The sequence below is a fragment of the Mauremys reevesii genome, linkage group 15 (assembly GCF_016161935.1).
Source record: "Mauremys reevesii isolate NIE-2019 linkage group 15, ASM1616193v1, whole genome shotgun sequence".
NCBI classification, from domain to species: Eukaryota; Metazoa; Chordata; order Testudines; family Geoemydidae; genus Mauremys; species Mauremys reevesii.
Window position 1 is genome coordinate 23,210,249 of NC_052637.1, and position 14,092 is coordinate 23,224,340.

Sequence of the window (14,092 nt, forward strand, 5' to 3'; positions counted from 1 at the left end):
TTTCTGGATCCCCTACTTTCAACTGAATATTGGTTGACTGGTATGGAAAGCATATATAATACAGTCTGCAGTCCTCCTGCACCCAAACTGCCAGTTTAAATTATGGGAGTTTGCTGTGTGCACAGATTGCAGGACTGGGTACATAGAGATCCTTCCTGCACCCTCACCGATAGTATACTAAGCTAAAATGAAGGAACAGTCAGGACATTTCTAAAATTCTACTCTACCCAACACTCCACCCCAAAAGCCTCAGGAGGTCTTTCAAGTGTCTCTTTCTCAAATAATCTGAACACTGTACAACTTCAGGGAGGATTAGAAATAAAAAATCTGCATTAGTTCATGCAATGAACGACGTACAGTTCAAACTTGCATGCTTGCACAGGTTTTGTGACTTCTATAAATCAAACAAAATAAATTAACTGAACAAAATACCAGAGAAAGTAACCAAAATGAGTTGTATGTTTTCGGTGAAGGGTTTTGCCACAGAACACTGCAGAACGGTCATTCATTTCAGCAAAACTCAGGAGCGGCGTCTAGCCATTCAGTGAGGATTTACAGTAAGCTAGAGACATCTGCTGGCTAAGAATGGAATCACCACTGCTGTAAAATATTTTAACATCCCTTCTCAGCGTGAATTCACAGCTCCCTATAAGGTGACCAGACAGCAAATGTGAAAAATTGGGACAGGGGATGGGGGGTAATAGGAGCCTATATAAGAAAAAGACCCAAAAATCGGGACTGTCCCTACAAAATCGGGACACCTGGTCACCCTAGTTCCATATAAAATCAAGGCTACACATACACACATATTCCTTTTGCATTTATCTGCCATACTATATATTTCATATGACATCCTCTGTCAAAATTAAACTTGAGAACACACAACACCAGCTCTCACTTATAAAAGTTTCAATATTTATCAAACTATCTTTTGTTGAAAGTAAAGAATTTGCCAGGATTAGATAATGAATTGCGCTCATCCAGGACTAAGAAGCGCTTATTCTATTTTATGATCTCTCACTTAACTGTACTGACCACGCTAGAAATTTACATATTGCAGAGCGGAAACCAGTTTGGTTTATGGCTGTAATCATTGGCTTGCTTTCAAACATGTTTAGAATGGTTGGTGGTTTGGATTATCCCTGTATTTCAGCTTTTAAGCCTCCATACAAACTTATGTATATTTACTGACATGATTGTGAAGCAAGTTTTATTTCACAGGGATATATAAACCATGAAAAAACATTTCTAGATTAACTCCAGAATGCAATAATGAAACCTAAAGTACCCCATGTAGTTCACATCGAGCTCAGTCACTGCTACCCTCTTTGCAGATCCCAATAAAATGAAAGCACTACACTGAATCTAAAGACTTTTAAAACTATTCTGCTTGGTTGTTCAAAGTGAGAATACACACAATAAAAAAAGGGTAATGACTTCTAATCTGATACTGTCAAAATAAAATGAGAGGAATATGTAAAGCTCTCCACTCTGGCAGCCCTGCAAGCAAGAATCCAAATATATTTGCCATTTTAAAAAGCTAATGCAAGCAAATTTGGAACAATTTGTGGCACTCTCTCTCTTCTAATAATCCACCTTATTCTTGTAGTTTTGGCCAAGACAACTGGTCTGCTTGTTACAATAATCTTTTTGACATGTTTGGTAACTACCTTCCCACACAGTACCGCATAACTTCCTACTTCCTCTGATCTTACCATGTTTCGCTTTGGTGGTGTGAAGATTAAAGCTTATCCAATTAGCCACCCACTGCCTCCGCCAAGTTAATCACTTAAATCTTTGAAATCGTCACAGAGCAGTGGAGTGTGTAGATAGCTTTTGATTATAGGAGCAGATTTAACTAATTATAAGGCTTAGCAATGCGCCCAAATATAAAAGATGAGGGGGTTTAAAATCAGGGGCCTGTGTCATTGCTTAACAAGTAGAGGCTTATCTTTCCGAAGGCATTGTTTCACTGACAATTCTTATAAAACTTCCCAAGTAACTTAGATTAGTCAACCAGTGCTTACTTTAGACCAAGGCCACACATTAAGGCTTTACCAGCTTTAGAAGAATGATCAGCAAGACTGAATGATAAACAAAACCTGGGTCAAATGACAATTGGCCGAGTGATTAATTGAACATTCCCTTGAAGATACACTAGCTCTTTGCAGTGTTTGGAGCACCTCAGCTTGGAGTCACAGATTCATATTGAATGTAAGCAGCACAGTGGCCCACTGAGTGTGTGCTCTCATTTATACACACCACATGCCAGTGTAGGTGATTAATTCACATTTCAGGCAGTTCCTGGTTATCAGAACAGTATTTATGGATTTAAAGTATAAAGACACCAGATTGCCCAAGAAGCTCCTTCAAGCCTGGGTGATATACTAACACCACCAATTTGTACTTTTACACCCCACTAAGGTCCCCATCAGGCACCTCTCCAGCCGAGGAGAGCTGCCCACCAAAACTGCTCCTGACACTGAGTGGCCAATACATAAGGTGCTGCCTCAGTCATAGGGGCTGAATGCCTCCCAGGTCCCACCAGCACAGGAGCAAAGAACGAGCCTACATCTCAAACTGAAAAACTCCCCGCGACAGAACACTGTGCTGCTACTACCCCGCCGGACTGACCTAAAGATAAAATGGCCTAATCCTCAGTCCACTGACTTTCACTGGAGCAGACTAGAGCATGAATATGGTAAACAGTGTTGGCAAAGTAACTGAGAAAAATCAGATGTAACTGAAGTAAATGTGCTCTTGAAAAACAAGCCAGTTCCCTTCCATATCAAAAGAACAGCGATAGCCTTCAGTTATTTCTCCAGCCTTCTTCATTCCCCCTTTCCCTTTGAGTGCAAGCAATGAGAATATGGAATTTATCACACCCCAAGATGCTTGGAGTCTCAAGTCACAAGGTTCGTGTGCATGTGACACACAAGTAATCTTTCATTTGACATACCAATGTGAAAGTCACTTTTGAGATCCACTAGCCTGTAATACTTCTTGACAGTGAGATTGATTAGGCTGTGAAACAGTCTCTCAAAGGAAGTAGTGGAAGCCTCATTGCTTGGCTCATAAAACTAGGCTATAAAGAATAACTCTGCAGTAACAGGGAGATACTCTGGGAATTACCTAGTTGGACATATCCATCTTTTTTTCTGGGCCTCCCTGTCATCACAGAGGTTCCAACAGCATTCCCTTCCTAAATCACCCTGAACAGGTTCTGCTGCAGATGACTGGAAGGGTGGAGCAAGGCCACTCAGATAATATTCCCACTACCACACAACACAAAATGTTGGCCACTAACAGGCTTGTCTACACAGGAAAGTTTTACCAGTTATGCACATATAGTTATCACAATGAGCTCCCCATATGGACAGAATAAGAGATTGGTTTAGCTTAAGCCCCATTCAGAGAAACAGAAACTAAACCGAATCAAACAAAAAAGGCACAGTTATACTGGAATAAGTCTCTCCTCACAGGAGTTACACTGTATAACTACAGTCGTTTAAATTCACACGTTAACTCATACTGGTATAACTTTCCTGAGTAGACAAGCACTGAAGCACACACCATGATAATCATGCTCCAGGAAGTCGAAATCACATTTTGTTTAACCCAGTATATTAACATCAAGAACAAATCTGGATCCCCTTTTTATGTCATCATTTGCCCTTCTGCAGAGCCTTTCTCCAAGGATCTCAAGTAAAATGGGTGAACACCCACTAAGAGCATGTCCATGCTTTGGGCCACAGCAATGCCGAAGCCAGGAGCCTGGACTTTACAGTCCCTTCCTTGGAGACAGCACTCTCACTCCTCCTTCTTTCAACAGGAAAATTGTTCTTTAGAGGGAACAGTCATCTGCGAAATCACACCTGAGGTAATGGCTACAACGATGGCTTCTCTCTGTTTTTTCAATCCATTCTTTTCCCTTTCACAAAATGAATCTGTGGCATAGTCACCTGTGATGTCCACCTAAGCTGCTCTGCACTGGTGATAAGCAACTCCTCCTTTATTCACATTTAGAGGACTACTTCTGAAACCAGACAGCACACTATGTTCCAGCACTAGCCTTACCATGTTGTCTGGTCACAAGTGAAGTGAGTTTATTAGTCTCAGTTCCCATCACAATGGACATTTAGTCTTATCACAAACCCAGCACATTTCATTTGCTGAGTCTTGGACCAACAAATGACCCCAAGGCAAAAAATGCAGCAGCAAGTCCAGACACAGAAGCAGACCAGAGTAGGAAAGCTTGCTCAATGCCTGCCAATTCAAAGAAACCTAAAAGCCAACTGAAACTATGGAGCAAAGGTTTAGAGCTGCCATGAAAATTGCTCTCCTAGTGCCAGTTTTTCTGAGGCTAATGAGTACTAATAGTAGTAATGAGCTTGAAGACCCAATCAGAACTTTGAGGGCTAAAAAGGCAGTTCCTTCGACTTATTTTTCTGTGTGTTTCAAGCACTCTTTTGATTTGCTATTTATTAAAAACATAAATACCTAACTGCAATCCTGACTACTTGTGACCATTATGTTTTACAAGAACCTGGGCAAAAATCCTGTGCTTTGGACCAACTCCAGCTTGGGTAAATACTCTGCCTTACTAAAATCACCCTGCTTTTCAGCTGCAGACAGTATTCACTTCCTGTATACAAATGTTGTGGAGCGTCTTCTCTGATGACGACTTCTGGATGTCTGCTTGCTTAGTATGGATAGAGTGTAGGAACTTGAATAGATCACTCTACAAGGAGAAGTCATGGTGGAGACACGTATCCATTGAAAACCAATGAAAGATAATGTTTAAATGGAGAGAAAATGAGCTCTCTGCAATAAAGATGACCCCACTCAAAGAGTCAAGTAAACAGCACCACCACTCCTCTAGAAAATTCTAGTTGCATCCTGATTAAGGCTGACAACCCCGGAAGATAAACTAATGCTACACTAAATAATGTAATGCCCTGCTCTGCATTCTGGCCCAAACTGTCACTTAGAATAAACATTAAGAGTATTAAGGCCACTGTACTACACAACGTGAAACAGCATTACAGCAATTTTCAAAGGCTGTAAGCTCACTGAATGGTGACCAAATATAAACGGAGATTAATTTTGGTAAAACCTTCACAATTATATGCCATGGGGACGATAAATATGTGATCACTGGTGCAAGAAGGTTAATGAAGGGAACGGCTGTTTAAAAAAAAAAGAAGGACAGACTTCTGAAAATTTGGGCTGTCACATCAGAGATGCATTAGATATAAAAAGCTGGTACAGAATCAGAAAAGTGTGTCCCAGCTAGATCTTAAAAACGTTATGTGTGGCTCTTTGTTAGGGAGGAGGGTAAAGCTAACTTTCAGATTTAAAGTGAAATCTGGTCTACTAAACTCCAAAATGGGCACTTAAAAAGAAATCCAAAGCAATGTTTCTAAAGGAATCTCCTGTCAATAAAGTCGTTAGTTTAACAGCAAGGAAAATTGATGTCCTCTATCCCCATAAAACGTTCAGCATGAGCAGCAGCAACACATGCTTCCTCTCCACTGACCTGCCAATATGTCATGGACTTGACTGGGGGGCAGAGAGAAGTTCAATCGCCAGCCATGTTCAGCCCCTGGCCTCTTTTAGAATTGTCAACAAGACCAACTGCAGTATTCCCACCACTACCACCATGTGTGTCCCAGTCAGGGCAACTGCGCCTCCATGGTCCCTCGAGGGCACCCACACTAGGCACCGGCTCCTCAGCAGGCCCCTCTTATAGGCAGAGACCCGAGTCTGTCTCTCTCCTGACTGGGTTTTCCAAGCTTCACAGTTCCCTGCCTGGACTGTGATATCCCCAGCAAGCCAGACTCATTATGCCCTGGGTCAATGTCTTCGCAACACTTTCTCTCCAGAGGCTATATATGTCCATAGTTAAAAGTTACCACAAAGCTCTTTGTAAGCAAGCACATTTACTATTAAGGTGAAAGCATTATTAAAAATAAAAAACCCTACGCATACAATAAAAGCTTACCAAGGGTCACCCCCACTGCAGCCTTGGGCTCTCCTAAGTATCAGTCCTTCCAACCTTTCCCTAAGCAGTAGGGCCCTCCCTTGACAGAAGGTCCTGTCCGTTTGCTGGATCAGAAAGCAGGCCCCGAGTCAGCTTGTCTGTCCGTCTCTGGAGAATCCAATTTGAACTACTACATCTCAACTTCTCCAGGTGGTGCTACAATTCTCCTAATCACACCCCACTGTCATTAGCTCCCAGAGAAGCTGTGGTTACCCTCCCCAGTGGAATTACATACGATCCCTGGCCCACAAAGAGCCTAAATGTATTACGGTGAGATCTCTCGAAGATATTGAAGGAAATTGCCATAGCTGTCACACCCAGAATATCTAAAGGACCTTGAAATTAACATGGAATTTTGTTTATTTCCTTTTTTGTGCATCAGCATCATTGATGTCAGTGCAGCTCTAGGGATATGCTCTACCATTTCCTCACCCTCTGCTCCCTGTGCAGCAGCAGCACACCAAATACTGTCCTAAATGAGTGGAGTGTTTTCTTATTTTTCAAAGACCACATTTCAGCAGCTTAGGTTAATTTATGTACCGACTAGAACAAGCAATGCACAGGAGTCTTCTCAGATAATCAGTCCGTAGGGAAACCTTTGGAACATGTAAAATTGCAAGTATGCAGTTAACTCAGCTCTAAATGTAAAATCCAGACTCTGGACAAGTCTGAGCCCATAACACAATTAATGGATTAGACACAAGTCCACAGTTTTACTATCTGCAATCGATGCAATATTGACAATATTTAATTTTAACTGTTTCAAAACACCATGTTGCGAACAAGAGAACAGGAATAGCTTACAGAACAGCAGGCTGCAGCACTGTAGGATGCAATGTGCCTCTGTTTTGGAAATAATTTTACTACGGTTTACCACAACTCATTTTCCATACAAGTATTTTTTTATTAGTCCAAAGGCCACTTGGTGGTTGTTTACATCCAAAATACAAGCATATAAACATATACTTTATATACTAACAACAATATAGTTATAAGCATTGGCCAAATACTTACAATCTGATCTTGGAAGATATCCCTTCCATGTCATGATGGGAGAGTAAGGAAAAACTCTGACAAACCCCTAAAAGCTTGTCTTTTTATACACTATAAACAAGTGATGTCATTGCTGGTTATTGGACTTTATCTAAAGCCAGATGAGTCAGTAATGGGCAGAAGCCCAGATTCTGGCCCAGTCAGGATTATTGGCTGAACCCCTTTCATCAAGGTTTTCCTCTTATTTTATTTTGCCATATTTCTTTTTAACTACTAAACAATCATTTCTTTTTAACAAGCTTATACAACTGTGACACAGAGACTCCATGGCTCCGTTCTTTGCAAACAATTCTCACCATAGACCTGAAACTTGCTACACCAAACATCTCTTATGGCATATTTATCCACAGAGTAACACATAAGGAGGTATCCATTGAAAGCTGGTATCTTGACAAGATTCAATCTTTGTGAGATGTATGTACAGATACTATTTAAGGAATAATGTGTATATATCTAAAGTAATCTTTATGGACTTGGAGTAAAAAATAGTCACATCCAAGAACAGTCTTCAATGGTTTTCCATTGACAACTGCAAATGATCAAAACCATGTGGAGGTGGAAAGGATGGTTACAGGAAGCAGGAGATTGCTCGAGCTACGAATATAACAAAATACTTTTTCAGTATAACAGCATAGGGAAGGGCACTCTGGATCCCTTCACTGAGGAGACCCCTTAAGGATCAGGAGGCTTTCAGTGACTTTTGGATCCTTGTTCTTATGAAGCCAGCCAGCTCCGCAAAGGACTGAACTTTGGGGAGAAAGCTACATTATTAGATAGAAAAGGTAACTATTGGTAAGTGTACGGCCAAGTTCACATTTTATCATTTCATTTTGTATTACAACCCGTTGCTTCCATCACTTTCTCTCGTTTCTAGTTAAATCTTTGTTCTTCCCTAAGTACACTCACTTTTATTTTATTATAAGCTCTCGAGTGCTGTGTGGGTTCCAAGAGCAGTAGTTTGAGGACACGCTGCACCTTTTGGTGCAGAGGATCTGTAACTGCTAAAAGTCACCTGTGTCAGGGGCTGGATAACCCAGGGGAACAATTCTAAGGGATTTGGGGGTTGGGGTGCCCCTATTGTTAACCTGAAAAGTGGACTTAGGACTGGCATAGCCCAAGTGTCTGCTTGAGGGGTGTCAGGGAGCTGACCCCCAGCCACAAGAAGACAGACTCCCTCCTGCTGGAGGTACCAAAGTGACTGTCAGTCCTGGGTGCCCTGAGAACCATCACAGTAACTACGGTAATTATTTACTGCACCTTGCACCTAATTGACCATATTTTCTTTATTTCTATTACCTCAACCCAATTCTTAAGTAAGACAACACTGGTATTTCACAGGTCACTACGTGTTTAACACAAACAATCCTTCTTTCTTACACCGTCATTCTTTTTGGATACATGCTTTGGGCTTAACATCCAAACAACTGAAAACCATAATTCATTCAGGCCCAGCTCAGGTCTATATTCCTAGGTTCTGGTGCAATGAAAGGCACGTCGCACGCTGGTTCGTCTAGTAACGCATTCATCTAGTAACGCCTCCTCACCACCAGGCATCCACTGCTATCCTGCCCATACAAGTCTAAGGCAGTGGTTTACAACCTGGGGTCTGCAGACTATGTCCAAGAGAAGCGCAAAAGGTGACTATGAACCTAAAGTTTCAAATCCCAGAAAGGCATTCTGTTTGTCTGATCAAAAGTATGTGAATGCCCCACCTACAGGTCAAAACCCGGAAGTGTTGTCATTACTAGAGAAAGCTCACAGGTTAGTGCCCTTTTTCACATTGAGTCAAATGCCATGCTGACCACGTGCAGCATTTCCAGTTGAATTCTCTTCAGTCAGTTTTCAGTAAGATGTCTCTGGTTAATTTCCAAAGGGGTCTGCACCTCCATTTGAAAATTTTTAGGGGTCTGCAAATGGGGGCAGAGGGGAAGGTTGTAATCCCCTGGTCTAGGGAGTAAAGGGGGCTCCCCAGACACACCCACCAGACTCCTGGTGATCCCTAGCCACATGCTGGCACCCGTAGAAAGAGAATAGATACATCCTCCTGGCCCCCAGCTCAGGAACAGCAGCAGCTCTGTTGCCGAGTTACTGCTGATACGCTTCTTCCAGAGGTTGGGGCAAAATGTGCCCCTTTGGAGCAGTGCATGAGACTATGAGCTCCTAATGCTACTGCTGAGATAGCACCAGAAACTGGCCATCAGTGAAACTATCAACAAAAAGGGCTCTCAAATGCACAAAGTAAACAAGCCTAAGAAGAAGGTGGTCTCTAATCTTCCAGCTTTAGTGAGCACAGGTTATTTTTAACAGCAGCAGGTGAAAATACATTTATTCAGAAGTGTGATTTTTAAGCTGACATCTGCTGTTTATAGCCCTATAGAAAATGACTCCTGCCTTTGAGCGTGCGCGCACACACACACACACACACACACACACACAGAGCCCTGCAGTGGGACTGGGATCCCACAGGACCCACCGCCAGAACAGCAAGGGCAGGATAAAAATTAACAATGCCGGAGGGGGTGGGAGTGGGAATTGCAGAGTGGGATGGGAGCAGGATTAAAAAATAGTCCTGCAGAGGCTCTACGCACATGCTCAATGAAGACAAGCTAGTACAGCTCTTCCCTAAAAGGGGTCACACCTTCAGGGCAATTCCCCCAAAGCACACAGGGTTTCAAAATGAGGAAGTACTGTCATGCCATGAAACTAGCATGCAAACCTCAAGAGTCAGCACAAGGAGAAGGAAGCTTTTGGGTCAGGCTTGACATGCATGTACAAAACCAAACCTGCAAATTGGTAAGTTTGTCTCTACAGACACAATGTGCAGATGCAGTAGGTTCAGTGTATTTAAGGGGTCAGCAACTTGTAGTCAGAGGTTTGAGACTCCTTGCAGCGTGGATGGTGGGGGAATCACATCTTCATCTCACAAGTGTATTGATATTCTCATGCAGGTGGTTTATTTTCAGTTAACATTTGTTTAGCTTTTTATTGATTATGATTGGACACGTGCCCAAACAGCTCTGATGGACATTTTTTTTAACCAAATAGAATGCAATATAAAAGAGACCTTTCATTACAAAGTATTCCAAAGAATTTTACCAATTTAAACTGAAATCCAGATCATGTACTAGGATCATGTCATTGACCAAAGAAATGCAGCAACCTCTGCAACTATTTAACATGCAGCTCTACTTCTCTTCTAAACTATTGTGAAGGACAGAAGATCCAACTGAAACTTCAGGGAAATTTAGGAAGAATGAATGCAATAACCATACTGGAATTAGGCCAAAACACTGCAACGTAGTGACCTAAAAGGAGTCAGAATATGGATTTTACATCTCATCTGAGAGTCAGAATCACCAGTGGTGCAATGTCCCCTAATTCTATGCTCTAATACTTGGCCAGTTCTGATGGAGATCAAAGTCCATCACCTAGTGAATCATCATAACACTGCCTATTGTAAGGGAAAATTGAGTAGGCCCAAACTTTGACCAAGATAACTTTAACTAAAATAACTGTGTACAAGGGGCAGAAAAAAAAAAAGAATGAAAAATGCCAGTCTTGCGAAATGTAACTGTAATCGCTAGAAGCCTTAACCACAAAAATACAACCTGATAATAAACAGGAAAGCTTGTTGCTTTTGTATTCCTAATAAGCTGTTTTTTTCTGTTTAAAAGGATATTACGAATGAAAAGTGTGTTTGACTAAATGTGGTTTTAAGCTATATAAGCTTCTGTGTTCTTTTGTTAGAGAGACCAGCTAGGCTGGCTGTGTCTCCCTTCATGCTTGTAATAAAGTGGGCCTCAGGCTGTTCTGATCCAAACACAACACGTGGTTAATTTTTCTACCACAATCTTGGTGCCGTGACTCGGTTAGACAGCCGACCCCCAGGACTGGAGCAGATCCACGGCCCATCTGAAAGGTAAGAGACCTTTTGAAATCTCTATTGTGGGTTTCTGGTGGAGGACTGCCCGTAGGCTCTGGGTTCGGGTAAGTTGCACGCTCTATTTGCTGCCAGACACACCTGATGCCCTTCTGCTTCTGTTCTGGTTTCCCCAGGAAGAGCCACTGGGAGTGGCTGGGTAGGTCTATGGATGGACCTCTGTTTTGTGTGCCAGTGTGAATGTTTGAGTGAGAGAAAGGGTCACAGGAAGACACCCAAAGCTCTCTGCAAACCCACTGGCTCATGACTAGAGGTGTGTCTAAAGCAAGACCTGTGGCTCCAACTAGTGGGCTATGATGAGAGCCCTGACCAAGTCAGTTTCCCTCTGCAAGGCGTGACCGGTGAGGGGTTTATCTGGGTCTAGGATTGTATGACCCTATCCCCTACCATCTGTGAACGGTCTGGTTTCCTCACCCTCTTTCCCTCTGGTTCCCCCTCCTCTGCCCGCAAAAGGCGGTCTGATGAGCCACTGACAGATCCAAACGTCCTACCGGAAGCAACAGAGTAAGTGGCATCGGCCGACGCTCTTTGCTGGAAGGGGTTGTAGACGGTCGTGGACACCCTATATAAGACCTTCCCTGAGTGAAAGGCCTGAGTGAAAGTGATCTGGTCTGGTCAAATGGGGGGCAGTAAGTCAAAAGAAATCGCCATCCCACCAAAAGGCACACCTGTTTTCTATATGTATAGAAATTAGAGTCCTCTCACTTGCAAGTTTCTGGAAAAATGGAATTGGTATACCAGGGATAGGGATGATTTAAAATTATGGTTTCCCTTAGAGGGAAAGTTTTGACCTTGACAAGATTGGCCAGAAGTGCGCCTCTGAGGTGCACAATGTTTGATACACATTTTGATTAGTATGAAGAAACAAAAAAAACGGCACCGTGAGTCTCAACAGAGAAGTCTCAAGGACTCCCAGGACAAACTTAATACATAATTAAAGGAGACAAAAGAGAAAAATTGGGTTTTCTAAGCCCCTGCCGGCCAGCAGATCTCTCTCTATACTTTCAGGCCTCTTTGGGGTACCCCCTCAGCTCCACCTGAAGATCCTATAAACATATTTAAACTGCAGTAGGGGTGGGCAACGTTCTTGTGCCCCACCCCATCTCTTCACCTCTGACCATTTCTGTCAGTCCTCTGTCTAACTATCATGTTTTCCTCCTCAGTCCTCATTCGCCGGTTAACCTTTTGGGAAGAGACTTGCTGTGTAAATTAAATTGTACAATCTATTGTACCCCAGATGGCGTGTCTTTGGGCATGCCTGGTCCCAGTCCCAATAAGGTCCTGGCAATCTTACAGGCGGACCCTCCAAAGGAGGAGACCGACCCCAGCCCTTCCTCATTGCAACAGGAACTGCTGGCTAAGCCCCCCCTTGTGGGCTGATCATGCCAACTGGGTTGGGTAAATTGGGTCCGCCCAACCGGGTAAAGTTCGCCTGAACCCCAGCAAGACCCCACTTCCTAAGGTGCAGCAGTACCCTCTATCAAAACAAGCCAAAAAAGGAATTTAACCAGTAATCACCTTAATTCAGCAAGAAGTCATTATTCCTACTGTCAGTGAGTGTAACTCCCCAATTTTACAGTGCTGTTAATGCTGCTGTTCTTAGAATCATGGAATATCAGGGTTGGAAGGGACCTCAGGAGGTCATCTAGTCCAACCCCCTGCTCAAAGCAGGACCAATCCCCAGATTTTTACCCCCAGTTCCCCAAATGGCCCCCTCACGGATTGAACTCTCAACTGTGGGTTTAGCAGGCCAATGCTCAAACCACTGAGCTACCCCTCCCCACCCTTCCAACCTTTCCCATTGTCCCTAGCCCTGCTTCTATCCTCTCTTACAATACACCGGTGCTGAGGGGTTGTTATCGCCGCAAGGAAACATTGTATTAAGTCCGGACATAAAGAATTAAGGTTATTGTTAAATAAAATGCATCTAGATGTTAAAAAAAAAAGTGTGTGTATGTAAATAGGTGTGTATAAATAAATAAAAGCGGGGTTAGTCAAAAAGCCCATCCTCCTTGCTAAATTGGTAGTGAGCCAATGCCTGTGCCCATGAAAAGAAATAATGAAACAAGGAAAAAAGGATCGGGCCCAGACAAGCAGGCAACCACAGTTTGAGGAAGTTGAAAGAAACAGAGTGAAAGTTAACTCTGTAGTTACTGGAGGAAATTAAGCAGTGAGACTTTGTATAAACGTTAAAAAAGGTGTTATGAAAAGAAAATTCTTGATTTCTTTGCAGACATTCCCAAAGGAATGGCTGCAAATAATCCAGGCAAGAGGTTATTTAAGTGGAATTATGTAACTATGAACAAGTTAGTCAAATTTGCTTAAAAAAAACACTCCTGGTGTGTATAATCTTTGTTTTACAAGTTTAAGATAAATTGATGTTGCTTTAAGGTTGTAAAACTGAAAAATACTTTTGCCAGACAAAATAAACTAGTGTTGTTTAATTTTGGTATTTAGCATTTAACCCTTAAGGAACTTAATGCTTTATAAGATTTAAAATGGTTTTAAATAAAGACCAAAGTTGTGGCTGCAGCAGGACAGTCAAAGCCAGGAGAAAGGGGAAAGATTTTAAATCTGTTTTGGAAACAAATAGCAGATAGAAGCTGTAGTCAGTACCCCACGCTAAGCCTTAAGGTGGCTCTGTGTAATCAACGGTCACTTTGCCAAAGGGGAGCCAAATTGGGTTGTGTTTTCAGTTTTGAGTTAAAAGTTAGAAGTTAATTGTGTCCTTTTGAGACAGAGTCTCTAGGCGGCTGGTAACTTTGAATCCAAAAGCAAGCCAAGAATGTCTGTGTTAATGCAAATCACCTAAATGATAAAATAGAAACCATTAAAACCTGACCAGCCTATAAAACAACTACAGGAAAATACGGGGAGTAATTCCTCAGTTTTGCCTGCAATCAACAATGGTATTTGTAAAATATATATATATATATATTTTAAGCAATACTGCCAACAGTGTGTAATCTGCCAGCAGCACAATGTTGGTAAAGCTGTTAAAGTTAGGCAGGCAGCACGTCCCCCACCCTGGGGACCTTTTGTAAATATTCAGATCA

The 14,092-nt window shown here is 42.3% G+C and overlaps 1 protein-coding gene across 9 annotated transcripts in view; it reads right to left on the minus strand.

The window, feature by feature from the left end:
- The window catches only part of STX8 (syntaxin 8), a 168,855-nt gene that overhangs the window by 134,827 nt on the left and 19,936 nt on the right, over nt 1-14,092 (minus strand). The gene's annotated exons all lie outside the window — the stretch shown is intronic.